The 27,425-nt window shown below is 33.9% G+C and overlaps 3 non-coding genes across 3 annotated transcripts; 2 read left to right on the forward strand and 1 right to left on the reverse strand.

Annotated features, from left to right (window-relative positions):
* Nucleotides 1-10,636: 10,636 nt before the first annotated feature.
* TRNAV-CAC (transfer RNA valine (anticodon CAC)) lies at nucleotides 10,637-10,709 on the reverse strand. The gene has a single exon. It is a non-coding gene; the product is annotated as a tRNA-Val (tRNA).
* A 170-nt stretch (nucleotides 10,710-10,879) lies between these two features.
* On the forward strand, nucleotides 10,880-10,952 carry TRNAV-CAC (transfer RNA valine (anticodon CAC)). Its single transcript has one exon. It is a non-coding gene; the product is annotated as a tRNA-Val (tRNA).
* Nucleotides 10,953-13,263: 2,311 nt separating this feature from the next.
* TRNAV-UAC (transfer RNA valine (anticodon UAC)) lies at nucleotides 13,264-13,336 on the forward strand. Its single transcript has one exon. It is a non-coding gene; the product is annotated as a tRNA-Val (tRNA).
* The last annotated feature ends 14,089 nt before the right edge of the window (nucleotides 13,337-27,425 follow it).

A 27,425-nucleotide genomic window follows, 5' to 3' on the forward strand; every position in this document is an offset into this window, starting at 1 on the left:
CCTAAAGATCTCATTAAGTTTGGGAGATTAGGTCCAACCTATCAGTCTAGGTGACTGAGTAGTTAACGTATCCGCTGTCCAAACAATTGGGCGTGGGTTCAAATCTCACCCGGTGTAAGACCTTGCTTATACGAGGCCTGAAATGGCTTGTAAAACCTGAATCTGATCATGATACTCATACTAATCTATCATATGCTTACAATCTATGGTGAGTTGGATTCACATAAAATATCAATCAGATTTAATTAAAACCTGTCTCTCTAACCTCTTCGTATTATCACTGGGATTTCCATTTAGGAAATAAAAAAATGCACCGTTTTTAGGCCTAGTTTCCGGAAATCGTAGAAAGTCAGTCTCCATCCGTAGCTATTGGATTTCTGCCAGTGTGCTAGATGAAAGTTGAAGGGAATGGCTAGAACTGCCATTATTTGTTTTAATCCCAATTAAAATTATTTGTATACATATATACATATATACCAGGGTGATCTACGGTACATAGTTATGAATTTGGGTGTTCAATACTTCGGTGTTTACCTGAAGGTAAAGTAGCTAGGAAACCGGCTAAAAGAACTAAAAAGAACCAGAAACGTTCATCGAGGACTAAAACATACCCCACACGAGGCTATGCTTAACTCGTTAGTTTTTAACTTATAAAAAAAATTAACTTTACTGACTACTGAAAATTTATATATATATTTATATTTATATATAAATATTTATATTTATATATATAAATTTATATCTATATATAATAAAGCAAGTGAAATTAATTATTACAAGAAGATATGTGGTTTTCTAGCATATCTCGGAAATAATCAATCCTTTATTTCTTTAGTTTTTCATTTGAGAGAGAGAGAGAGAAAGAGAGAGAGAGAGAGAGAGAGAGAGAGAGAGAGAGAGAGAGAGAGAGAGAGAGAGAGAGAGCTTGCATATGTTTAACCTAAATGTTCTTTTGCAGACGTTAAATTTTTGACTGAATGAGCTTTATAAATGATTAAAGTTTTATTCAATGATTCAAAAAAATGGGAAATATGGCACAGAAAAAAATCGCTGTCCAACAGGAAGAAGTAATGCTTAAAATGAAGAAAAGGAATAACCGCTAGTAAAACCGAACATTAAACATAGTGACAAAGTTTTGAATTTGGAAAGCAAGTGAAATCAATTATTCCAAGAAGATATGTGGTTTTCTAGCATTTCTCGGAAATAATTCATCGAAGATTAAAACGGGACGAGACGCGAATCTTAACTTGAAATAAGATACTATTCACTTAACCAATATCGATGTTCTGCTTCTTCCTTGATGAGTTAATCTAGTCTTAAGTTTTTAAGGTATTGGTGACTGGAGGAATATTCATATTCTAGACAGGTTATTTGAAATAAATACTTAGTGTTTCGAAGAGAACGCATTAAGAGGATTTGTATTTAAAAGAAAAATATTCATGAAGATCCAGAAGTATTGCAGCATTAGCTGTGCAGCTGTAAATTGCAAAATAGTTGCAAAAATAGAAGGATCTTAAATTCATTCCGCAAACTGGTACTCATCAACAATCCGTTTCAAAACCTTTGAGCCAAAAAGTGGAGGCTGATTACGAAAAACCTAGTTCCTCCCACACCTGCTTCTCAAGGATAAGTAGTATAAGCTCTTCTATAATAGTGTTTTTTTTTGATCACCACAACCTGCAAGAAGTTAACTTTTTCTGCCTAGTTGATCTATCACATGCACCATTAATTGGACAAAATTTCCCACCACAACCACGTGGTGGCAAAGTTTGGACAGTACTTTCAGAACTTTGAATTACATCGATGGTAATAAACATTTATTACAAAAATATTATAAAATATACTCTTGCCTTTCCTAATGTACAATAAAGGCTATATTAATAAATAAAAGGTGTATTTTAAAATAAAAGAATTCTCTTAAAATTTTAAAATAAGACAATATTTAAAGAAATTTTACTTTTATTATATTACTTCCTTTAATATTATATATAAAAAATGTAATTTTAAGCAAAATAAAATAATTTTTCTGTTTAATATTCAGACATTCTGATCGCAGTAGAATTATCAACACCATTACTTATTAACGGGAATCTTGCGTAGTATTTGTTATCAACAGTATGCCAAATATTAATTGGCTAATATGGCTACGATTGGAGAACAGTATATATACTTATATGAGAACCAATATTAAATGGATAATATTGAAGTAAAGTATGTGTTCTAACAAATGAAACACTCACTTTCAAAATGTAATAATTTGCTTGCCTTCTGTCTCCATTATTGATGTTTGAATATCGGGATTCTCTTTTTTTTGAATACTTAAGAGTGCTGATGCGGAGTGACGTCTAGGGATGGAGAATATTTAGTGAATAGAAGACTGAGTTTATGTAGTTTATTGACATAAAATTATACAGTGTGAAATAATTTTTTTTTCAAACAAAAATAAATAAATAAATACAGTAAAAGCACTGCTTATATTAATCTCTCTCTTTTTTCTAATTTATCTATTTCATTTCTATTTATAATAGCTTTCATATATAAATTTTCTATATTAAAATTAGATAAAACGGTAATTATTGTCAGGGTATAATTAAAAAAAAAAAGAAAGCAAAGACATCACTTATGTTGTCAACCAAAGATCTCGTATTACTAACTTCAATTTGTCGATTCCTTTGGTAGAGTAAACAGCATCTTTGCTCGCCAGAAAAGATTGTGGGGTCGAATCCTATTTTGGTAAGAATGTTTAAGACATGTGAGTTTCATTGCCTACTATGAATAAGACAACCACCCTGCTTATTTGTAGATGTTAAATGGCTTAGTTCCCATTTGGTAAGGCAAATCCCAACCTTTCGTAGAAGAAAAATCGACATAAACTTACCTCAAAACTGCCATACTCCCAACCAGATACAGTACTTCAAAATAAAGTATACGCAATTACTTCTAAATATCTTATGTTTCTTCTCCCTTCTACCTGTTAGGCCTACTGGCCCGGACAAGGTGACTAGCCCTATGCCTCCCAGTATATTCTATGGCTGTAGCTGCCTTTGTTCGCGGGGCCGGTTTGCCTGCTTGCGGGAGGAAAAACCCCAGTTAAAGGAAGAAAAACCTGCTGTCCACGCCCAAGACAGGCAAACTTGGCTATGGCTGAGAAAGATCATTAAGCTCCTCACGTCGACGACGGGAATCCAGGACATTCCTTTCCTAGGCATTTGGTTGCGAAGCGCATAGCCACTAGGCTAACCGTGCGGACGCCCTTCTAAATATAATACATCCATATACAGATATATTCAGAGGAGGGTGGATCTCCCAGATTAGTAATAACCGAAATGACATCGAAACAGACGATGATGAAGATAGTACGATATGATCGGTGACAAATGGAAAAGAATTACGTGATTCAACTCATTAAATACATTACTCAAAATATTCGAAAAATGTGTCAACATACTAAAATTAATTAATTATAAAAGGCAGATTTTTTGGTTGTTATGAAGGAAAGTTTTCGCATACGTATTTTTCACAGTTTTAAATATCAGCAACAACAACAAAAAAAACCAACTAAAGATATCATTAGATATAATAGAGGCATAGATCGTGTGTTGTGATTATGGATATATTTTTCCAGAGAAAGCTTTATATCTGTATTTGCTAAAGAACTTTAGCAAATACAGATATAAACTCAGGAACTCCTGAGATGTTGGCGGAGCTAATATTTTATTCTTGGAGTTTCGTGGACCAGTTTTTCAACAATCTCTTCGCGCAGCGAAGAGATTTGCTGCAAAAATTAAGATTAATAATTAAATCCTACACTTGCTTTATCCTTCTCGCATTTTCTTGCGGGAATTTGATTTGGCTACTGTCAAAGGATATAAAATACTGTTTTCGTTACTCTAATTTCAGTACTGTTTATAACAAGTGATTGCCATATGAAATAAATAGTGCTGAATGTCCCAGTTATTTACCAATGTGTGATAAATATCAAAGGAGAAAGGAACAGTTTCATTATTTTGTCTCCTATTTAAGTGGCATTTATCCTTTACACTTGGAAATGAGAGAAGAAAAATAAGCCACCACCTATGTTTACGGTAACTCGGAGGGTATACGTATGGGCTTTAGAACACATGATGCTACAAAATAGTAATATTAATTACTTCCAAAAGAGAAGAATTTTATATCTCAAAAAAAGAAAAACGTTTTATTTGTGAATATTTCAGTACCTAATTTGCATAGCCTAAATTCTTAAGAAAAAAAAATCTACAAATAATAAGAAACTATCCGATGCTGAAGTTCCTAATAATCGTAACTAATAGGGGATGGAGGGCAGTGGTAATCATCAGAAAATCAATACAGGATGGGGGTCACTGGCCACTAATTTTCCTTCCATTTGAGATCTCTTATGTTTCACACATCTAGACCGGATTTGAACCCAGGTATTTCGACATTAGCAAAGCTTGTTAATTTTCGGAATGTACTACGGAGACGGTTGGTGTTGAGCGCAGTGAGACAATGTTATCCACCAATCATGGAAGATGGGATGATCGTTAGATATGCCAGGATGATCTTGAGTCAATTCAAAGGACTCTAAATAAAACATGGCAGATTCGTAATCTCCACATTTAGAATAGGATTTCATGCAGTACCTGTGGCTGACAAAGTCTTGTATTAAGAGCACATTACGTTGTTTAGAATAAGAAAATAAAATGAAATCTTTATATAACAGCATAGAAATCTATTTTCATTGAAAGATTTGTGTATTTCTACTATAATGTAAACAATTAATAATGGTATTATTGATGGCAGAGAGGCAGATGATCAAAATAATTCTCATTATTTTTTTCTCATAGTGATATAATTGAAAAATTGTATTTCACTGATATTAAAAGACATCTTGAATATGATAGAAGTCCTATTAAACATATGAAATAAATTAGTCATGAAATGAATAATTTTTTAGCTCCAGCTGATTAAGATTTTCAATTTTTGGATAATTTTCTAGAAAAGATCAACGCGATTTGTTTTAGAAATTTGTAGCTGTCCCGTGCTTAAGTTTACTGAACATCGTTTGACATGCACTGCGGATTCTGAATAATGGTATGATTAAAAGTAATAGATTCTAATAATATATAAGGGAAATAATATGTAGCAAATGAAAGCAGTTGATATATCAATGTGTAATTAGTTTTATTTTTCGTTTCAGAAAATTTATATTCGGTTGTTTTGATTTGATTATAACTTTTTTTCGATACTTGTAACTACACAGAATTTTCATCATACAGAAAATGAGAAAATGTTACTTCTTGAAAAGGAAGCAGGCTTTTTAATTTCAAAACTCAACAGAACGTAACAACAATATTACATCTGACTTTTCGCATATATATTTTAAATTACTTCATTTTCACACTTCAATTAAAAATACAGAAGTAAAAAAAAATAGTAATTTGTTATATCATACTATAATAATCATTTTGAGCAAAAAAAATAATTCTGAATTACTATAATGAAAGATTCAATCTGGATAGGAAAATGCCAAATATATTCCAGACATTGACGTTTGGATAATTACTTCCTTTACGCCCTCTTCAGTTTTTTTTCTGTAATTACGGTAGAAACGTTACGGTACAGCGCGCGCTGTACCATAACCTACGTACGTACACACACACACACACACACACACACACACACACACACACACACACACACACACACACACACACACACACACAGTCTTCATTAAGCGTCGCCTGTAATTAATCGTTCACTTATCTGTAACAAATGCAGTGATTAAAAGCCCTCATACAAAATAAGGAAAGGTTCTGTTAATTAATTACCGTTAAAATAGAAGAAACTTTATTTTGAACTATAATGGTTTTCAACATTTGTCAATCAGCAGATGACGTACTGAATCTCTTGTTTCTTCAGATCTTTTTAATTTTTTTTTTACGCTCATGTGCACAGACCAATAACGGACAATGGAAAAAATCACACTTCGAAGAATTTCATGTGTAATTAGCATAGAAGGTTATTGAAAATAAAATAATTAATGATAAGCTATTTAGTTGAACAATTACAAGGTAGCTTATTATATAATACCTTAATAGTGTAATTTCTGCACTTCAAATTACTTTAACCGATTTTTTTTAATGAGAAATCAGAATATCTCGAATTATTTATCAAAATTAATGTTGAAGAACTGAAAAACTGGAAAGAAAAATTAACGAAAAATTACGTAACAACTTAGGTTTCTCTCAAACGTATGAAAGGCATCTTCCAAATGAATCCAAAAATTAAATTCGAAGTAACGTGAACTGAGCAATCAACAACGAACACGTGAACAATCACACTTGAATCGAGTAGAGAAGCACGGTCCAAACTAATCTAAAGCCTAAAGATTTTTATATATATCGTAAATAATTAAGCAGCACGAGCTGTTTGATTAAGAACAATTTATCATAATGGAAATAAATTAAGTCCATTAATACTATTCAAACTGAGACACGTAACGAGGTTTTCCACAGCTTTCTTTATACAATCGCTCAATAAGAAAAGGGCTTGTATATAGGACTTTAGTTTATTTCTAGAGCGTACATGTTTGGAGGAGATGGCAAGTTTAGTAAGCCCAGGTGTTCTCAGTCGTAGACTTTATTACAGCTTAGATGTTCCCTATCGACGAACAGCAGCAGATCTACCAATTTGGTCAAAGTAAGATAAAGCAAAGGCGGAGGGAATTTGAGAAACACTAGGGTAGGACAAATGGGGACTTCTCTCCTCCTCTCTTTCGCAGAACTCTGAAAGAAGGAAAATTTAGTAATAGGGACAGGAGCCACTTTGATGCCATTGGACTTTAGTAATTTGTGCTGACACACTCGACATATGGGATGAGATACTGTTGAGAGTCATAGAAGGCAGGCGACGGAGAAACTCTATAAATGTTAGGAACACTACTTGAAGCCTATAGACAAGGTAGTTTTAATAAAATGTATTTGTGTTTGTGATGCTTTTCAGCAGAATACAATCGAACGAACCTGAAGAATAATGGTGCCTGATTTATGACAAGGATTTTCAAGGCACTTATGACAAAGCACGAATATAAAGATTAGTGTAGGTTTTCTTTCTCTTCCATAAGCAGAAAACACGGCTCTTGTTCTGTTTAACGAAGAATAACTGGAAACACGTTTGTCATTTTCAATTTCTAGAGTAAAACGTATCCGACAATGTCTTAAAATAGTACGAAAGTTCAGATGGAAAAACCTTGCCATACTTCAAATATTTCATTCACGTACGTGTACCATAAGGAGGGCCTTAGCCCAAACGCCTTCTTAGTCTTAATCTATTCACGATATTCAGTCGATTAAACATTAGAGTTTAATCTTTCCTGAAGTTATTATTCATCTTTTTTATTTTGGCATGCATTCGACAATTCCCCTTGCAGTACAAAGTTTACTAACAAATAGAAGATGAGGCCTCGGATAGGCTTTCTCCAATCCCCATTTTATGGGTCGATTTGAATACTGATTTCTATATAACGGCTTTTCAAATGAAGGCAAGTTAATCCGTTTTATATGATGTGGTAGGGATGTTGTTCTTTTGGTGTGATAAGTTTATTATATACAACTATAATAAAGAGCAATTATATAACACCTAACAAAAACAATTAGAAATTATATGCATATATTGGGAATTCATACCACTCTCTCTCTCTTTCATTCTCTCTTTTCAACCGAGAACTTTCCTTACTTTTCTCTAGATTTTTTGCTATTTCCTCTTTCCATAAATAACACAAATTCCTTTTTTAATAGAAAGTGTTCTACATTTCTCTTAAGTAAAGGTGAATCACATGATACAGAAAGAAAACTGTCCTGTCCTTTTTAGGGATTTTAGTTTTACCAATACTCCTCAAAATAGCGTGATGATCAACAAGACACCATAAAATATCTGTGTGTGTGTTTTCTTCTCAATTCCCCCAACATCTTTTCTGCTTAAGCACACACAAGACACTTGGGAACTCAACAGACCATGATGGCAACACAATAGATTCTTTCGCCTATTCTCTCTTTCTCCCTTTCCTCCATTCTCTGGACGTTCTGTTCTCCAGATATTTACCGATATATTACCAGCAGTCCGTTCTTATTGACAAAGGCAATACCATAGTAACTGTTTCCACGTCGAGTTTACGGATAGTGGTAAGTCGTTAAAGGGAGAATAAATACGTCCGAGGCTGTCGTACGTAGTTGTGGTTTAGAGAATCGTTACGACGGTGCTGTGAGCTGTAACATTAACAAAGTTACCAAACTGCTGTTTTTCTCTTTGCAGTTCCTATTAAAGGAATGAGATGTCGTGAGTACTTAAGATTGGTTCCAGTGCGGATGGTTGAAATTGTCACAAATAAACAGGAGGAAAGAAAGAGAAAAGTCCATAACGGAGAGGATAAATGACAGTATTGTCTTCGCTGGTAGTTGGGATTTCACATTACAGCATAAAAATGCACCGAAAGGAGTGAAACAAAAGGATGTGAATTTTGGTTGCTGACTGAAAACGGTAATAAAATCTAACATTAAATATTTGCATAGAAACATATAGAGCCACCCTATTCTACATAAAGTAATATAATAAGTTCTATTTCCTATTCGATTTGTGTAATCTGTACTCATATAAATCTCTCCTGAGAGAATTGAAATTTGGTATTTAGAATCCCTAATAAAGAAGCTAGTGGCCTCCGTTGCGAACCCGAGCCCTCTGATTGCAAAGGTTTAAGTTATAATCTCACCTGTGAAGTGGGGAATCTTTATCAGTTTTTTTCAATCAATGGTAAGTTTGCCGGTCTTCGAAAAATGGTAAAACGTGTGTCATTTCTCGGTTAGTCGTCTCTTAAAACTCGGAGATTATTCTTCTCAAGGAAAATGGATCGCAAGAAAATTGGTACACATTATAATTATAATGGTACACATATACATGAAAAAAAAAACTATCGATAAAGAAGACACAGTTTAGAAAATATATACTTTATTTCTCTGTTATTTTTTTCAATTAGATTTTATTTCACTTTTTTAAAAAAAATATTTTTATTCTATATAAAGTGAAATTAATATTTTGCATTTTACTGCTCAGTGAATTTCCAAATTTCTGTTTATTTCATAAAATATTAATCTTTTTCCCCTTCTTACGTAGATAATACAGAATCTATGGACAGAATATTAATATATTAGAAAAATATGATAGCATGTTACGGAGTAAAAGCACCAAATTTAGGAATGTTTATTTACGTTTGTAACTTTTCACTTTTTTTCTACGCATTTAAGACACTTATCCACATTTGTTTAAGATTCGAATTTTCATTAATTTATAAAATAATCGTTTAACAAAATAATTATCTTGAATCAAACTAGGTGATTGGACAGCTGATATACACCATGAAAGAATTTATCTAATATCGCTGTCACTTTGTTTAATATGATTATTCAGAGGTGCACGTATTGTTATTAGTGATCCTGTACAACAATAATAGCCTTCGAAATCTCTTTACTATGCAGGAAATGTAGAGTTAGTTCCAACACACACGGCTTTCCTATAATTGAAAGCACAAACGATGTGTAACCACAGCTGTAGGTTGGACGATGAAAGTAATGTACCTCAATGACATCTTCAAATATTTACATGCCACAGCAACGTAGTGTCTTTTCAGCATGCTAGAGACTAAGACTGGCTAACTACTATTAAAATAGGTGACTAATAATTGTTATAGTTTTATAGTAAATCAAATATCTCAGAAAACTGATATCCTTAGTATAATCAAATTGTCGTCAAAAAGTACAAAACAATGAAGACAACTAAGTACTGCACTTATAATCGTAATCTAATTACACATATTTATGGTTACATATCGATAACGAAATAACTACTCCCTGAAAAACAATGGATTAATGAGTGTTATATTTGGCATTTAAAAAAACAAGCCATTAAAATTGACTCGAAATTTCTGCTTTTCAGCTACTGGCAGAACAACAAACTGGTGTATTAAACAGAGAGAAATACAAGAATTACTGTAATTATTCCGATGTCATGTAAGGAATTTTTAATATGATTAAATGGCGTGGTTCCCAAGATTAAACTTGTAACCGTCGCTAGGAAAATTCTCATAAGATTCTTTTTTTTTTGCATCTGAAACTTTTGGGTTTTTATTCCTCAAAACAAGCTTAATGGATAGAGAACATACGCATCTAAGTACATCACTCTCATAGACACAGTTGTTTTGGCCATAATTCTTACCTAATTCAATCCATTATTGAATAGCCTATGATTAGTTAGAAGCCAATCAGAGGATGCAAAATGCTCCCTCTTTGCATTAAGAGGCGCATTATCACATGCCAGTAAGTAACTCTGTGCATAACATGAATGCATCATCAATAATTTATTTAAGGTAGGATTAAAATTGTGAACTATCTTCTTTCTTCTCAGTATAAACTAGATTTAAAGTTACTTACAATGAAAGGATATCATAACCATGGATATGTAGTTTTGAAAATTTTCAAAGATAAAGAAATAAATTATGATACCAATAAATTATTAGAATTTTTTTCTAATTTTTAAATTTCTGATAGTTTACATCAGAAATTTAAAATTAAAAAAAAAAAAGTGATTTTGTTCTCGCCCGGGATCGAACCGAGGACCTTGCGCGTGTGAGGCGCATGTGATAACCACTACACTACGAGAACACATTAAGGAATTGTTCAAAGTTCCATGTGTCATATTTTATAGCCAAATGAGGTCCAAAGTCTGCCGTATTTCAGCATAAATATTGATTTAACAGTATTTTACAGACTGTCTTGTCTGTTAGCAGCCATTTCAGTAATGCCACATGGAACTTTGAACAATGCCTTAATGTGTTCTCGTAGTGTAGTGGTTATCACATGCGCCTCACACGCGCAAGGTCCTCGGTTCGATCCCGGGCGAGAACAAAATCACTTTTTTTTTTTAATTGCCTTTTACAATCTCTATAAATGATTAATACACAACTAATGTTACATGAAATGAAAAAAATGCTTTAGATGTGACAACACAGAGAATGCAAAACATCGTTTGCAATTCAAGTAGTTTTTAAGGAATCTCTAATATTTTTAAAGAAAAAATGAATGAATTTAATACAAAAATTAAGGTAATTACTTCGCTTATATTTTCCTAGAAACTTTTCATCTAGAATCAATCAGATGAAAAGAGCTAAACAAAATTTCTTTTAGAAGAATTTTAATTTTAATTTACATCGTTCATGGTGTCCCTACTCTAATAATGCAACTATATTGTTGCATTATTAGATTTGCTATTATTGCAACTCTTATAGTTGCAACCATAGCAAAATGTAGGATATCATGAAAAGCAGTTTAATTAAACATTACTTTTACACGTCGTTCTCAGTTAAAAATAACGTTACTAACACCATTTTTGATGTACGGCTCGCTCACTTCGAAGTGCAATACACTTAAAAGCGAATTTACTTAAACTGCCTTATGCATATTCTGTTTCTGCATGAGCAGTAAATAAATGTTTTGAGGCAATGGGTTTTATCATTGTAGCCCATTTATTGTTTAAAGCACTGTAGAAAGGAATCTTAAAGACATCTGTTAAAAATTTAGCTTCTTCTAGGTTAAGTGATCAACATCGACTATCGTATACTCCTGAGCCCACCGTCCTACTTATTGGACATAAGTTATCCTGTAAAAGTAGCATCTTTGATCTCTAGAACGGTTTTGTAATCCTTATCCTAGGCACATCTAAAATCTGCAGTAAATCTACTTATTGTGTGAGCATTGGCACATAAGGCAAATTCGGACAAAATGCTACGCAACAATTCCGGTGTATTGAGTCTCTAGTGTAGGAAGCGTGCACCTTAAAATAAGTTGCACGTTTCTAAAATGCATGCCTCGTTTTCTTGCCGCTTTTGTTAAAGCAGAAAGCAAACATTACAGAGGAAAAGCGGGGAACAAAAGCTGCTGCTGCTGCTAAAGGACCGGAAACTGTGAAACTGAGGGGAAACTAAATGTGACCTTATGATTACTTACTGCGTGCGTTTTCCTGAGTATCCGCGATTGAGACTATACAGTTAGATTTTGTCGCACTATCCCCAAAGTTTGTAACACCAGTGGTAACGAAGTTACTCAGAGGAGTGAGATCAAATACTCTTCGGGTGTATCCTTATGAATATCACCATAAAAATCAAGATTATGGCACACAGGAAACAATGTTTTACACTACGAAAGGGAAAAGGAAATCGTGTAAAAATACATGAACACGCGCACGGAAAGTTGCAAAAATGTATTCTACTATATTCAACACAACCTTCCATATTTATCTGGAAAAAGGGGTTTAGTGGTAGTGAGTGGAATAGACGACGATCAGTCTATTTGTTTGGGGGAACCCTCTCAGAGATATTACACCGATATCAATACGGAATTGAAAGAAAAAGTATTGGAATCTACGCAATTAATATCAGAATGCAAACCTCAGTAATAACCAATCAGATTGTAAATACAGTTATGATTCGAACACTGCGTGATCGCGTTTACGAGCTCAACAATCGCAGCATGCACAGAGCTTGCATGTAGTATTTATGTATTAATCTATATTAATCCTTCCCTTTTTAAATAAATATACCATGTATTTATTTCTATACTTGTATCTGTTAATTTATTTACGATATGACATATCATAGTTCGCCGCTTAGTTTAAAGACGGTGAAAACGCGATAAATATTTATAAATTTATACAGTTGTTTTTAAGGAAAGGTAACAGCCGATCATGAAGGGAATGGTAGGATTTTTCGCACGGAAACTAAACTTTTCCCTCAACCAAATCGTTGGTTGAGGGAAAACGAATATGATAATATTGAACAACCATAACCGTAGCAGCTGTGAATTTTTTTGAGCTAGTGTAGGTGTTATTGTTCTTCTTTTCGACATACACAGAGACAAACAAATGATTTTATATCGGCAACTTTTCTTTTATTTAAACTCTCCGTAGATAATTGTTTGTCGCAAATGTACATGATATATCTTAAACAGTATTAACGACAATGAAGAAAGGTGGGAAATATTGCAGATAATAGCATTAATTTGGTGATAGTTTGGCCAAATATTAAAAATTATGATATACTCTCAATGTTCTGGAAAATGGTTTTATGCGATAGGTTTTAAACAGTGATTTATAACTGTTGTAACAAAATTAATTTTCACTCATAAGACTGATGTATAGAATTTCCAATACCATTCACGAGCTGTTCTCGTGGTGTAGTGGTTATCACACACGCTTTACACGCGCAAGGTCCTCGGTTCGATTCCGAGCGAGAACAATTTTTATCTCATTTATACGAAATATCTGTTCAATATTTCATTAACTTTTATTAATTTTCACAAACCTAACGATTCTCTCACTTTTTGTTTAGTTAGTGTTGTGGGTGATAATCTTCACCATCATCATGTGATGACGGTGAAGATTATCCAATTCTTAACTCTAATACAGTACGTATGTATAATATTTATTATTATGCACCGTTAACATAATTCGATTAAAGAGAATAAATATTCTCTTTTTATTCCATTTTAGAATTTTAAAAATATTCTTGGTGGGGAGAGGGAATGCCTACATTTGAAAGTGATTAATTCAAATTGAAATTGAACCGAATGAGAAAGCGTATTTTCAATTAGGACAGTCGAATTCATATTATTCTGTAGAGATGCTTTCTGCAATCAGTTATTTTCTGAAGAGTACTGTGCTCTGAAAAAATAAAGACATTAACTATTTATAGATCGTGAAATGGAGAAAGTGTAGTTTTATTTCTTTTTTATTGCGTTTTTATAGGATTAATTATCAACACAGTAGATGATCGTCATAAAGTAATACAAACGTTGGCCACATTGAAAGTTTTTACGTCTATCAGAGTGGTCGGCGGTTTATCTGTTTTGAAGTAAAACAAAAATAAAAATGCAACTACGTAATTTATTATCCGTTATCAACTGAATTCAAATCCAGGTGTTTCTAAACCATAGGACAGCATTATTTTTGGAAAGAAAGCGATATTATTTGAATCATTACTACTCACTTCATCGCGATTGTTAACCTATAAAATCAACAAGACAAAAATAGATAAATGGAAGTAATTCACAAAGAGGGATTTAGAAGTAGATTAATTTTAATATGGAGTTGGTTGCTCATTATTCTCCTGAATAATGCTTAGCTCTGGCTTAGCTTTCTGTGGAAAGGAGTTTGGCAACCAATATTAGAGCAAGTGTTTTAGATAAGATCGTCAAGCCTTTTCATAGTTTAGCATTATCACATGCTTCTCACAAGCGCAAGGTTCTCCTCCATTCGATTCCCAGGGAGCAATCATGAACTCTATATTGAAGTTTTTTTGGACAAAGACGAAAAACCTTATTTAGATTAAAAACATGTATGTAAACTGTCTAATTTCTAGATTAGCAACATCCGATAGTGAATTTATTTCGTATTGGTTTGGATAATTTATCCCTACAGAGATATTAACTTAATATTAATCACTTCACCCTTATTTCAGAAAGGATTGTATAAAGGGTGTTTATCATAAACTTATTTTAAACGCCTATTATTTACGAAAGGGGGGATAGGAGGATTTTTTAATCTGAATACCACTCACAAAGCGCTGTTAGCAAAGAGTATAGACTGGTATTAGTACCGTGGGTTTACTAAGGGTTTGATAATCTTGGTTTGCTTCTCTTCCCCAGTGATCAGTGGTGATCTCATAAAGGGAGATGAAATTCATCTCGCACATTCACAAAACCTGGAAGCCTAAAGTGGGACTCCAGGGTGTCCTGTTTGTAAATAGCATAAGCTAATATGTCATCCAAACAACTAAGTTTTGGTACGTATGTATTCTTTTCCATAAGGGTAGAGAATTAGAGAAAAAGGGACGGAACACCTGTCCTTGCTACTGAAGGGTGAGTCATTATACGAGGGTGGTCTGAAACGTTCTCGGCCTCAACCATAGATGACAACACTATTGGCAAGTTTTTTTCTAAGTTGGTACATCTGTCATAAGAATCCATGTGAAATTGCAAGTCATTATATCGAGTAATGTGTTTTAAACAGCTGTCGAAGCCAAAGTGTTGTCTGTATCCCTTGAAATGGATAAAATTGAGTATCGTGCGGTTATAAAATTCTTTTTAAAAGAAGGTTTAAGGCCAAAAGAAATTCATTCGAAGTTCATAAAAGTTTACTGGTACTCTTCTCCTTCGTTTTCGACAATTAAGAAATGGCTGCCGAGTTTAAACGTGGCCGTACCAGCTTTGAAGAACTTGAAGGACGTTCAAAAAGAGTAACAACACCAGAAATCATTGATCAAGTGCACGATATGGTTGGATGACGGGCGAGTCAAAGTGCGTGAAATTGCTGAGACTATAGGCATTTCAAAAGAACGTGTAGGATATATTTTGCATGAAGAATTGCAAATGAAAAAGCTTTGCGCAAGATCGGTGCCGCGCTTAATCACAGCAGATCAAAAACGCAATCGCATGAAAATCTCTGAACAGTGCTTGGAGTGTTTAAACAAGAATAAAACTGCTTTTGTGCGTCGACGCATTACTATGTATGAGATTTGGATTCACCATTATACACCAGAATCCAAACAGCAGTCAAAACAGTGGACAGAAGCCGGTTGTTCAGCGCCAAAGAAGACAAAGTCGGTTTCATCAGTAGAAAGGTCATAGAATTGGTGTTTTGGGATGCTAACGGCATTTTGTTTATTAATTATCTTGAAAATCGCAAAACAATAACTAGGGAATATTATTCCGATCTTTTAACCAGGCTGGACGAAAAATTGGTGAGAAAAGACCCATTTTGCAGAAGAAAAATAAATAATCTTTCATCAGGACAATGCACCTGCCCACAAAGGTGTTTTGGCAATGGGAAACTTTAGGAATCTGAACTAGGAATTGTTGAAACATGCACCCTATTCCCCAGATTTGGCTCCCTCTGACTTCTATTTCTTCCCCAAACTAAAACTCTTCCTAACTGGTCAGCGTTTTTCTTCGACTCAAGAGATGATTGCAGCTGTAGAGGGGTATTTTCAGATCTTACTGAGAACTACTACAGGGACGGGATAATTGCGCGGGAACATCGCTGGAATAAATGTATTAGTCTTAAGGGAGATTATACTGAAAAATAAAAATAATTTTGAAATTATAAATTCGTTTTTTCATTGTTAGACCGAGAGCTTTTCAGATCACCCTCGTAACAAGAGTAGTAAGATAGCAACAACTTTTTGCAGTGTTAGATTCAGTGTACATGATCACATAAATTACACTTAATTTCTTTAACATATGTTCAAAATTCTATTTACGTTGAGGGAAAAGTTAGTCGATATGAAACAGATCTGTTGCTTTACTTTCTGTTTACCAATCCTCAAATATACAAGAAGAAAGTTCTTCACGTAAGCAGAGTTGTTCTGCAGTGAAGTCTGTTTTACATGGCCAGTTGTATCAACTAATGTATGCTTGATGTGTTCCTATTGAACTAAATTTTATAGGAACTAAATTTAAGTATTATCACTAAATGTCATGCCTTCACAGGAAAGGAACTTTAATCAAATAATATTAAGTATTAAAACAAACACATCAAGATCCTATAAAACAAGACAACTAACACACAGCATATATTTGCGAATTTGAATGACCTTGTTCCTTTCTTGTTTATACACCAAAAGAGGTTTTGATCGTCAAGAGAATAATTCTTTCTGTGTAGCAGCATCCAATGATACTTCACTGTTTTTGAATTAAACTAAAATAAATTGTATATTTCTTTCTTCTTTTAGGTTGACGATTACCTTCATCGTGAAATATTAGATTGTCGAATAATAATCCAGAAATGGCAAAGTTATGGTAAGCTATTATCCACCACTTTAAGAATGAAAATAAGGGGAAGGGATAATATTTATAATCATGTGGCTTAATTTATTGCGTGGATATAAAATCAAGTGTTTTTTTTTAATTTATATTTTAAAATTTTCTGATAACTGTCTTTTTACAAACACAAGATTTTATCAACAATAACTCGTAAAAAAGTACTTATCAGTAACTATAGCAGCACAGAAGATTTACGCGATGAACAATAAGAAAGCAACCAAAAAAAAAGCAGACCATTAAACGTTTCTTGGTTTTGGTATTTCCACTTATCCACAGAGGGAGAGATCGATCGATAGAATCAAACGAGAGGAATATAACAGTCCATTCTAAATGTTTTTTATACAGTAGATTATAGTAAGAATTCCTATTTTCCCTTTAATACTTTTGTTTCAAGAAATGCTTTTTCTTCTGGGAGAGGGAGATAAAGACTGATGAGATAAGATAGGAAAGAAAATTATTTACGACTCCAGTTGCTTCCTTATAGAAAGAAATCTAAGCCATCAGATATAAGGCACCTAAAACTTTTTTTTTGCTATCCACAGCATTCTGATCGCTTTTTGTAACCATACAAGAAAGAGAAACTGATTAAGGATTAGGCGAACTAACAAAAGTTGTTAGTTTTTTTTTGTGAATCATCTATCTTAGTAATAATGTGTTGGATGCTCTTCAAAGTAGTGTAAGCCAGCAGTCAGAGAGAGAGAGAGAGAGAGAGAGAGAGAGAGATTACTATATCAAGACTTTATCACAGGCGTATTGCTGACCGAACTTCTTAAAAAAATGAAATCACGTCATGGTGTATTGCCACCCATACAATCTGACGCTCCTCACTCTCATTTCCTTGCAAATTTAGAGATGATGTCTCTTCCAGATCAGAGAAAAAAATATGATTGTTTTTTTTGAAAATATCACTTTCAAACTAAAAATGACTGTGAAGATGTGAACAGTTCAGGCATTAAACTTTAGAAAACTAAATGAAATCTGAATCTCTGAGCTACAGCATTTTGTATGCAGCTATGCTGATGTGAAGTCACTAATGACCTCAGATACGAATATAAAAATATTATTTTTATTCAGTAAAAAACAGATAAAGCCATGAGGGTAGTGGATTTTCTTTCAAACTGAGTTTATTCTTAGGCTGGTTTATCAGTTTTTAAATTTTGTTTTTCTTTTGGGCAGTCAGGACATTCGATACGAAATCCTACAACTATTCTATGTGACCTGATTAATGCAGCTGAAAATAGATTATCCCCTAATAAAACTACACATAATATCCAAATTTTTGCATGATAATTATTAGTGTATTTAATTCGTTTATTAATTCATAATTTATGAAGAAACATTACTGGTTAAATAAACAGTAATTTATTTGCAACTTTCATACTTAGGTTTTTCATTTTTGCAAAGGTGGAACTTTACAAGCGATATCAAAGACTGACATGACTAACCTTTAAGGAATGGACTTAAATTTTAGTAATTAATGTTGCAAAGTAAATACATATAATAATGGGTTACCGAAAGAATCCAATTATTCTCATCTGATTATATACATACTTTTTATACTTTTGATTATTTACTACAGTTCATACATTTTAATGTTAATTATAGTTCCAGGTCAAAAGATACTCGGCCAACTACTAAATCAATTACTTCACACTTGCTCACAACAGGGAATCTATCTGCTTCTATGGATCCCTTTGGGGCCAATTTGATTTTCAACTTGATTTGATAATGCATCCGTTTGCTTAAATCATAAAGAAAAATTAATGAATGCAATACCATTTGTTGTTAATTTTTTAGTATTCTTCAAATAAAATAGGGAAAAAAATTCAGTTATTCTCTCTCTGGATCAACAGCTGACCTTGTGCGTGTGAGGTCCGTTCGATAACTACTATTCCATGAAAATATTCACTAACTCCTCTAAAATAAGTATTTCGGAATGAAAAGTGCAATAGCACTTGACATGAAAATGTATTAAAATATCCCATTTCAGCTGTAAAAAAAGGCAGTTTCTTATTCCATTCACATTAAACAACTTTAGTTTTAAAATACAATGATAACCACATCACTGCATATTAAAATATATATTTCAAAACTCTAATTCCTTATCCTCATAGGGAACATTCCACAGGCCACTCACCATCTTGGTCACTCGCCTCTGAATCCTCTCCACCGCTTCCACATCCCAGGGGACCAGACTTGAGCACAGTATCATCCAGATGTGGCCGTATAAAGGCCTTATAAATAGGAATAACAACTTCCTTATATCTCCTTGTCAATGTGTTCTTCGGTAGCTAAGTAATCGTATGGGCTACCTTAGCAATATGTTCTTTAAACTTTCACTCTGCCTACCACCATATATAAATCTCTAGCTTTATATATTTCCTCGAGTATAGTGCCATCAATGTAACACACAGCTTGTATCCATTAACTTGTATCCATTGACACTCATTAACTTTTTCCCATACTAACAGTCTATTTAAATTGTCTTTCAAGCTCCTCACATCGCTTTCATTAACTATTACTCTGCCTAATTTTGCATCGTCAACGAACAACTGAATATTTTTTTAAGGTTATTTCCTATATCATTTATGTACAAATTAAACAGCAATGGTCCAAGCCTTGAACCTTGTGGCACACCACTAATCACCTGTTTTCGCCTCGATTCTGGCCCTCCATATATACCACTCTTTGGTATATATGTCCAGCAGCTACCCTCTTATCCACTTAACGCCATGTCCATCCGCATTTGTTCTAGTTTGCGTAACAGATTTCCATGTGATATTCTGTGAAATGCCTTTGCAAAATAATTGTGTAGCCATTTCCTTTATCCAACTCACCTGTTACTGTATTATAAAAAGTTAGTAAATTACTAAGGCGTGACAGATTCTTCACAAAGACATGTTGATCCTTATACAGTATCATATATCTACCCATTCTAAAATTCTCTTTTTGACTAAATTTTCTAGAACTTATACCACGACACCTGAGATACTGATTAGTCTATAATTGGTTTATGCATAATTTACGTTATAGACTCATTAACTACCAAGGTCCTCCTCTTCAGTTCGCCTCTATCATAGCGTGGTAGGAGACGTACATCTTAACCTTCTCGCTCTTCATTTTTGCCTCTATTTCTTTATTAATGTCCATTTCGTTCTCCTCTATTTCCACGGCCGCACAGTAGACATTAATAATATAATTTTCCATCTTATCGTTGGTATTTGCTGCGTTATGGTCACCTAAGAGACACTTTTGAAACACTTCATAAATATATACTCTCTCTCACTCTCTCTCTCCAGTTTCAATTTCCTTCCATATTTTCTTTAATTTTCTAGACGTATTAATATATTTTACACACACTATACTGAATAAGATCCATTGTTCATCGCATTGCTGCTATGCGATGAACAATAAAACAGATAAAAATCATCAATTTCACACGAGCGCCAAACTACACGACCACTCACAATAAAACTTCGAAGGCATAATATAACCTCATATTAACAGAGAACATTTTTTCCGCGACCATTTCCGCAACCAGGCCAGCCGGCTTAATTTGTTGAGTAATTAGCATATCTGTTCTCCAGCCAAAAGGCTGCGGGTTCGAATCCATCTTGGGCATGGATATTGGTATTTGTCTGTGGAAATACTAGTGGCCGTGGTGGGCAGTATATAGCGTTGTAGATGGTGGATTGAGTGGTGGAGACAGAGCTGTAGAGTAGGTCTTTGGACTCCCTAGAGGTGTCACGTAATAATAATAGTTTCAACACGTTGTTGTTATTGTATCGAATTCGAAAATACGTCAAATGAAAGCTGAATTTGCGAATAAACACCCATGTTCCGAATTTTCCAATGAGATTTTTATAGAAAAAACGACTCTATTAGGCTAGCAAGTAGTCACCGTCTTTAACACGTGGCAATAGGTAGTAGGTATTGAGTTCGGTTTGAATTACGGAGAAACAATTCAGCCTAAGAAATCGGGTTAGTATTATGTAAACGTGTTTTTCGATTTAGTTTGCTGTTTCACAGGATGGCAAATCCAATTTCGTAGAAGAAATGTGCGGATAACCCTCTTTTCGTTATAAAATTCCTTATAAGATTCTCCTCGACAGGCTGGTTTAAATACTCCTGAACAGATTTCGAACTAAGATCATCTTAAAAAAAAAGAAGAAATTTGTCTCCATCCCGAGTGTGTTACTGTGGCGATCTCCCTCGATAGTTAGGACGTTTAGTGTGGTTTACCTGAAAATGTACTATCTTTAGTCCTTACACATTTTTACGCTCTCGGATTTTTCTTACAACTATTTCTACCCGTTAATATTAGCGTACCTAACACGATGAGGTTTCAAATGAAACAGCGAATAAGTTTTTAATATTGTTACACACTGTATTTAGAATGCAGTAATAATATGACTGCCTTGCTATGTTTGACAATTTAACTCATTAAACATTACTTCATTTTAGTCTGTTACTGAATTGAAGTTGCATTTCCTAGTCACTGTTCAATAGTTGGTTTCTATTTCATATAAGCATACGGAGAAATTTATCGATCTTTTTAAAGATCTATAAATGTAAAACTAGTTCACGGAACAACAATTTAACTGAAAAAACAATTAATCGAGAATTCACAATTAATCTAAACACTACAATATTTATCTTAAAACAGCAAATCACCAATGAAAAAAGTTTAAAAATGAATAAAAAGTTACTCATGGAACATCTATTGATTTTTATAAGAGGAGAGCAACTGTCATTCATGGTGTGTGTGTTACACTATGTGGGGGGAAAGGGAGTTACTAAAAATGAATCATTCTAAAACTATTAGAAAGGAAAATACCTCCTGTGTTGGTTTCTGGTCTTACGTCAAGTGTTAGCGAATTGCTGTCATCTGAAAAAAAATGTTCTGATGAACAGGATACTTTTCCGAAAAACAAAAGATATTGAATAAAACTATCTCCTCCACGAATGCAAAATGAAAACTAGAACGCAACTAAAACATGAAAATTTATTCTTATTCATTGCTAAATGAAATGAATGCATAAATTTATTGGATCTACGATGGGGCAATAATGTTAACGGAAAATGAATAATTAATAAATTCATTTGAAGAATTCAAACCCTCCATAATTATAAACATTATTTAAGGTGGTTAAGAAATCATTTTGATTTTGGAAGAGTAAAACTGCAAACATTTAAAAACAATGTCTGTTATCTAATTTCGATTTGTTCTGCTTTTCAATCAGCGCAGCAGCCATGCAACTTAGTGAAACTTTGGAAAAAGAAGGTTCTACGTTAGTATGAAAGAAAATCTTCTCAAAGTTAGAAATGTAAACCTGAAAGAAATGCAGTTTGGTTGGATGACTGTTTAGTAAGTGGGTTGTGGATATCTTTGAGATCAATTTAAATCATGTCTAATGACCGTAGCGTCCATCAAACTAAAAATAAAGGCTTCGTAGCAACGTCATGATAAGCAATCACAAAAATATGACTGTTGTACAGTTTGGATGCTACACTTTTTGCACTCGACTTGATTTTGACCCCCAAATAGTTTATTTTTTATGAATAGGTGAAAGTAAAATCCACAGATATCGCAACAATGAATCTGGCACGAACTTCCTATATAAATAGCACGAGCTTCGCGACATTCTACTCGATCACATGTAAAATTATCATAAAACACGAGATATGTTGTTCAAGTCTGGATCGGGACATGAAATGTGATTGTAGCTTTGTACAAAGGGTTTTCTCAAAACATTTTCGAAAGAATTGCATAATATGGACTACATGCTGATTAGCAGAGGCGAATTCTCCATGCTTGCTATGCTTTCTTATATTTATATTGCTTATATTGCTTTATTATAGTTATTTCTCATTAAATTGAGAAATAACTATAATATTTATTTGTTTATAAATGCATGCATTTATAAGAAATCCATTTAGGCTTTTATTTTTGTAGACAGAAGACGTCTTAAGCTTGCGCGGCAATAATTGAGCTTTGCGTTGTGTATCGAAGGCCGATGCTTGCTTGTCTAGTCAAAGCTACCTTGACTTGTTCGGTTGTAGGAGCTTCCAGGTTCTCGCAGCAGCAGCACACTGTGATTTCATAGCCGTTTCACGTCGTCTCACTCTGTTGCTTAAACACAGGCCATACGCAGTCAATGTAGCTATAGCCGAGCTTCAGCCAGCCTTTACAAGTGTGTGTGTTGCTTGGGAAAATTAAGTTACAACCAACTTTTTATGACGATGTTATTGACCAGTTCACTAAAGAAGAACCGTAGGGTAGAATTTGTATTCATGTAGCCAAATTGAAAAAGATAGAATATCATTTGTAAAATAAATGTTGTATTTGTATGATTAAATGTACATAAATTTCTAAATATATAGTTTTAAATGGTCAGTAATTCATCATTCCGCTAATCAGACTTCAATCACACCTCTCACTCCCTGAATGATAACAAGAACAAGCGTGAATTTCAAGACCAGCATTCGCCCATGCTGTCTGGGCTAGTGAACTTCAACTGCTTTCTATTTAACTATGTGTGTTCTGGAAGTTAAAACCTTTCCACCACCTTATGGCACCGGCTAAACTACCTTTATTTGCAAATATGGCATAACGATACCGATTGAGCTACAGAGGATTATAAAGAACATCGAGACTGCTCTGTAAAGTATTTAAAGACTCTGATGCATGTACGAAAGGACCTTTTTGTAACAGGTATAATGGTCAAGAGCAGTTCTTCCTTTCTATGGATCTTTGGTTATTGTTGAGTATGGAAGGATATCCGATGATAGATATGCAAGACATGGATAATTTGGAGAAATACTAAAGGAGAGATTGTTCCAAAGGATACTTCTAAAAGTAAATACTTTTAAGGATTACAGTTTTCTCAGAGATAACCATGAAAATAGTAAACCTGTTGTATACCTTTAATAAATTTAAATCCCTGATATGAAAAAAATGATCTTCATGCAACCCATCGAAGGATTGGAGTCTGAAAAGTGACGTGGAAAGGATGCTCTTTTTAATTAACCATTGAAGTGTTGAGACCTTACTCCGCATGACATCGCTATTGTTCTAATTCTTCAATGTAATTAGTTACCGTTTCATTATGCATCTTTATCAGCAATGTCATAATACGGCCATTTTACTCTTGTATGCGCTGTTATCTCATTTATAATTACCTGCAGGTACATGAAGGGAAGATTAGTTCAGTTACTTTATAAACTATGGAAAATACAAAAATGCAGGCAGGAAGGATTTTTTTCTTAATGTATTAACTGGACTAATGATAGTAATCTGAAAAACAAATAAAGCGATTAGGAATGTTCAGCTGAGTTTTAAAAGTTTTTTTCTTATTAATATTCATATCATTACAAGAAGTTATAGCGTGCTTCAGACGGACAAGTGCACATTGTAATATCACGAAGTTTTACACATGTTGTTCAATAAGATGCTGTCATAAATATTTAAATAGCTCTCATTATGCGAACTTTTCAACATTACTATTTTTTTCGGCAATTTACTAAACTGTGGAATTTTAAAAAAGTGGTTATTTTGAATGACTAATGACTACAACATTTTTGACCACCACGCCATCCTTTTTCATAAATTGTGGAACCGAGAGAATAAAGCAGATGGTTCTAGATATTTGCCGAGTCACAAGATAAATGTGCAAGCAACTAAATAACTCGGAATTTATCCATTGAGAATACATTTTTATGTAACTTTCAAAAAAGAGGGCATTACTGTCTTTGAATTCGCCAGCAAATATCTGAGTACTTGTCCAAGATGCAATACATATTTATTATAAGAAATATTTAAAGATATTCAGTTTATATATTCTTAGAAATAACTACCTACAAAATACTTGTGAAGACCGGAAGAAAGTCTTTTAACTTGGAATATTCTGCTATACACTTTTTTTCTTTGGATGCTCATGTAATATGTTAGAGCTAAAATGATTCAATTAGGAAGATCTGTTAAAGAATGGTCTTATAAACATTTCTAAGAATAAGAAATAATCCTATACTAATTACACAAGTTTAGTTTTTCTCTGACACTACTTTTTCGGTAGTATATAAGGAAACTAACTTATACCATTTCCTTCGTCATTATTCACACTATTGACACTCACTTTGACCAAGACTCTGTACATTATGTTTTGTTAATACATTCATTTGATTCCTAACATTAGGAGTATATTGGAATCTTCAGTAATTTGAAAAACTCATATCAAATTTATGTCTCTTTCTATGAAAAAATAAACCATATGAGAATATGAATAGAAAAAAGCATCTCCAAGAAACTGTTATTTCATCTGTATTTAGAATTTAATTTTCCTAATTAACTAATATATAATATACCTCGAAACCAATTAGCGGAATAGTTATATACATCGATCTCGTATTTGGTTAATCATTCGAAGTTTTCTGGGAAAAGAATGAACACACACACACACACGCTCTTCAGCAAAAAAAAACATCTTCGGAATTATACCTCTTGTTTTGATTAATGCATAACCTGGTAATATGGTCCCAAAATTTAACAACCACATGAAACATGACTTCATTAAAACTAAAGCCATGAAAATATCAACGCTGTTTACTATCCACTTCCAACAGATGGAAATTTTGACAAGGTGAAAGTTGCTAAACATTTGGCATCCGTACTCAAGCACATGGAACGTCGTCTTACATAAAAACTACACTCACTTTAAAAACCCTATACAGAACTTTCCACTGGAGGGAGATCATCGCTTAGTGAACATTGAGTCTGCTTTATTTCGTTAATCTTCCAATGGACGATACATTATAACTTTTTTCCAATAAATACACCCCTCCCCCTTAAATTTACTAACTCTTTAAGTCGAGAGTTTTAGCTGGAATGTGAGATCTGGAGAACATGAAAGGTGCAGGAATTCTGTGAACCTTTAAATTAGCTTCCCTGGGCAGTGTTATGATAAATAGGCTCTAGAACCACATGATGTGTGACAGATTGCTCTGTCGTGCAGGAAATAGTGATTCTTGTGCGACACATTCTATACGAATCCTGGGTGAACGGAACCAACACATTTTCGACGTAACGTTCACTATTTAAGGTCGCCGTTACACCACCCTCTTCAGTGAAGTAGAGTTCAATTATGCCACGGTCTAAAACTCTATACCACGCTGTAACCTTTTCGCTGTGAAGAGGTTTCTACTGGACAAATTCAAGTCTAGAGAAATCTGCAGGTTAATTTGTTTATATGACCGCTTAGATGGAAATAAGCTTCATCCGAGAACCAGACATTATGGAGGAAGAATGGATGTTCATAGATATTGGCTAGGCCGCGTGCACAGTCAGCCGTGCCGAGTAATCCTTGATGTTAAACACTGATCAACGTGAATGATGTACGAAAAGGCACCTAGCTGCTTAAGTATTTGTGACCAGGTATCCCAAATTTTACCGTTGACTGCGTTTCGGAGATTAACACTTGCTCCAGCACAGGTCCGCGATTCTTATTTGTGTTATCAGTTCGTGGTCTTCCCAATTGCTCTCCCGGTACCTCGGAAACTCTCGTTTATGGCAGTAATGACACTATAGGTTGGGGGTAAGCTTACGGAAGCGACGGAACAAGCTGATCACAAACATGCCGTGGGCGTGGACCATTTGCTCTACCAACTCCATATGAACGAAAATAATGCTCAAAAATAAACGTTTATTCTTACAGTCAACCCCATTGCTACAGCTGAATGTAATGGCGTGGACTCCACACGTGTTCTTCTATTAATATGAATGGAGTGGAACGGCATAACTTACAGAGCGTGTACTGAAGAGGGGGGGGGGGGCTGTCGAAGGTCAGTACTGTTTTTTTTGCGCCATTCCGTACCATCAATAGAATTCTGTTGCTTTCAATATGTATTTGGACCTCAATATCTATTATCAGTAGCATAAGATCACTTTACTTGATTTCTTACAAACAAACCAATTTAATTTATATTTCCTAATTGCTATAAACTAATGTTTATATACGAGATATTAATGAATGCGATGATTATCAATTCAACTAGGAGGATTTAAAATATCAGATTTCGTTTTAAATGTCGTGCACAAGCTTTAGCAGTGAAGAAGGAAAATTGCATTTGAAACAAGTTTGATAATCACCATCAAGGAATTGAGAAAGAACCATGTAACTTACACATCATTCTACATATTCCCCAAGACGTGTTATACACTTGTTACAACTGCTACATCATTTGCAATATTAGGTAGGCCTTTTTATGTAGGTCTCCTTTGTGCAATTATATCGTTTTCTTTCCGCCAGCTCAACATGCTTACACGCACTCATTTGCTGCTGCGGTGATCGAACGCTCTTAGTATTTCATCGAGGCAAATAATTAACATAAATTCTTTGGCATCACGTTTTTTTGGTTGCACACACGACTATCTAGTAACTAATCTCCAAGCCCGCGCACCTGAACACGACAGTCAAAGCGAGATTATTGTTATGAGTGAGCTCATTAGTC

This window comes from Typopeltis vanoorti, chromosome 22, assembly GCF_054136105.1.
Source record: "Typopeltis vanoorti isolate ZY-2024b chromosome 22, IOZ_Tvanoo_1.0, whole genome shotgun sequence".
In the NCBI taxonomy this organism is placed as follows: Eukaryota; Metazoa; Arthropoda; class Arachnida; order Uropygi; family Thelyphonidae; genus Typopeltis; species Typopeltis vanoorti.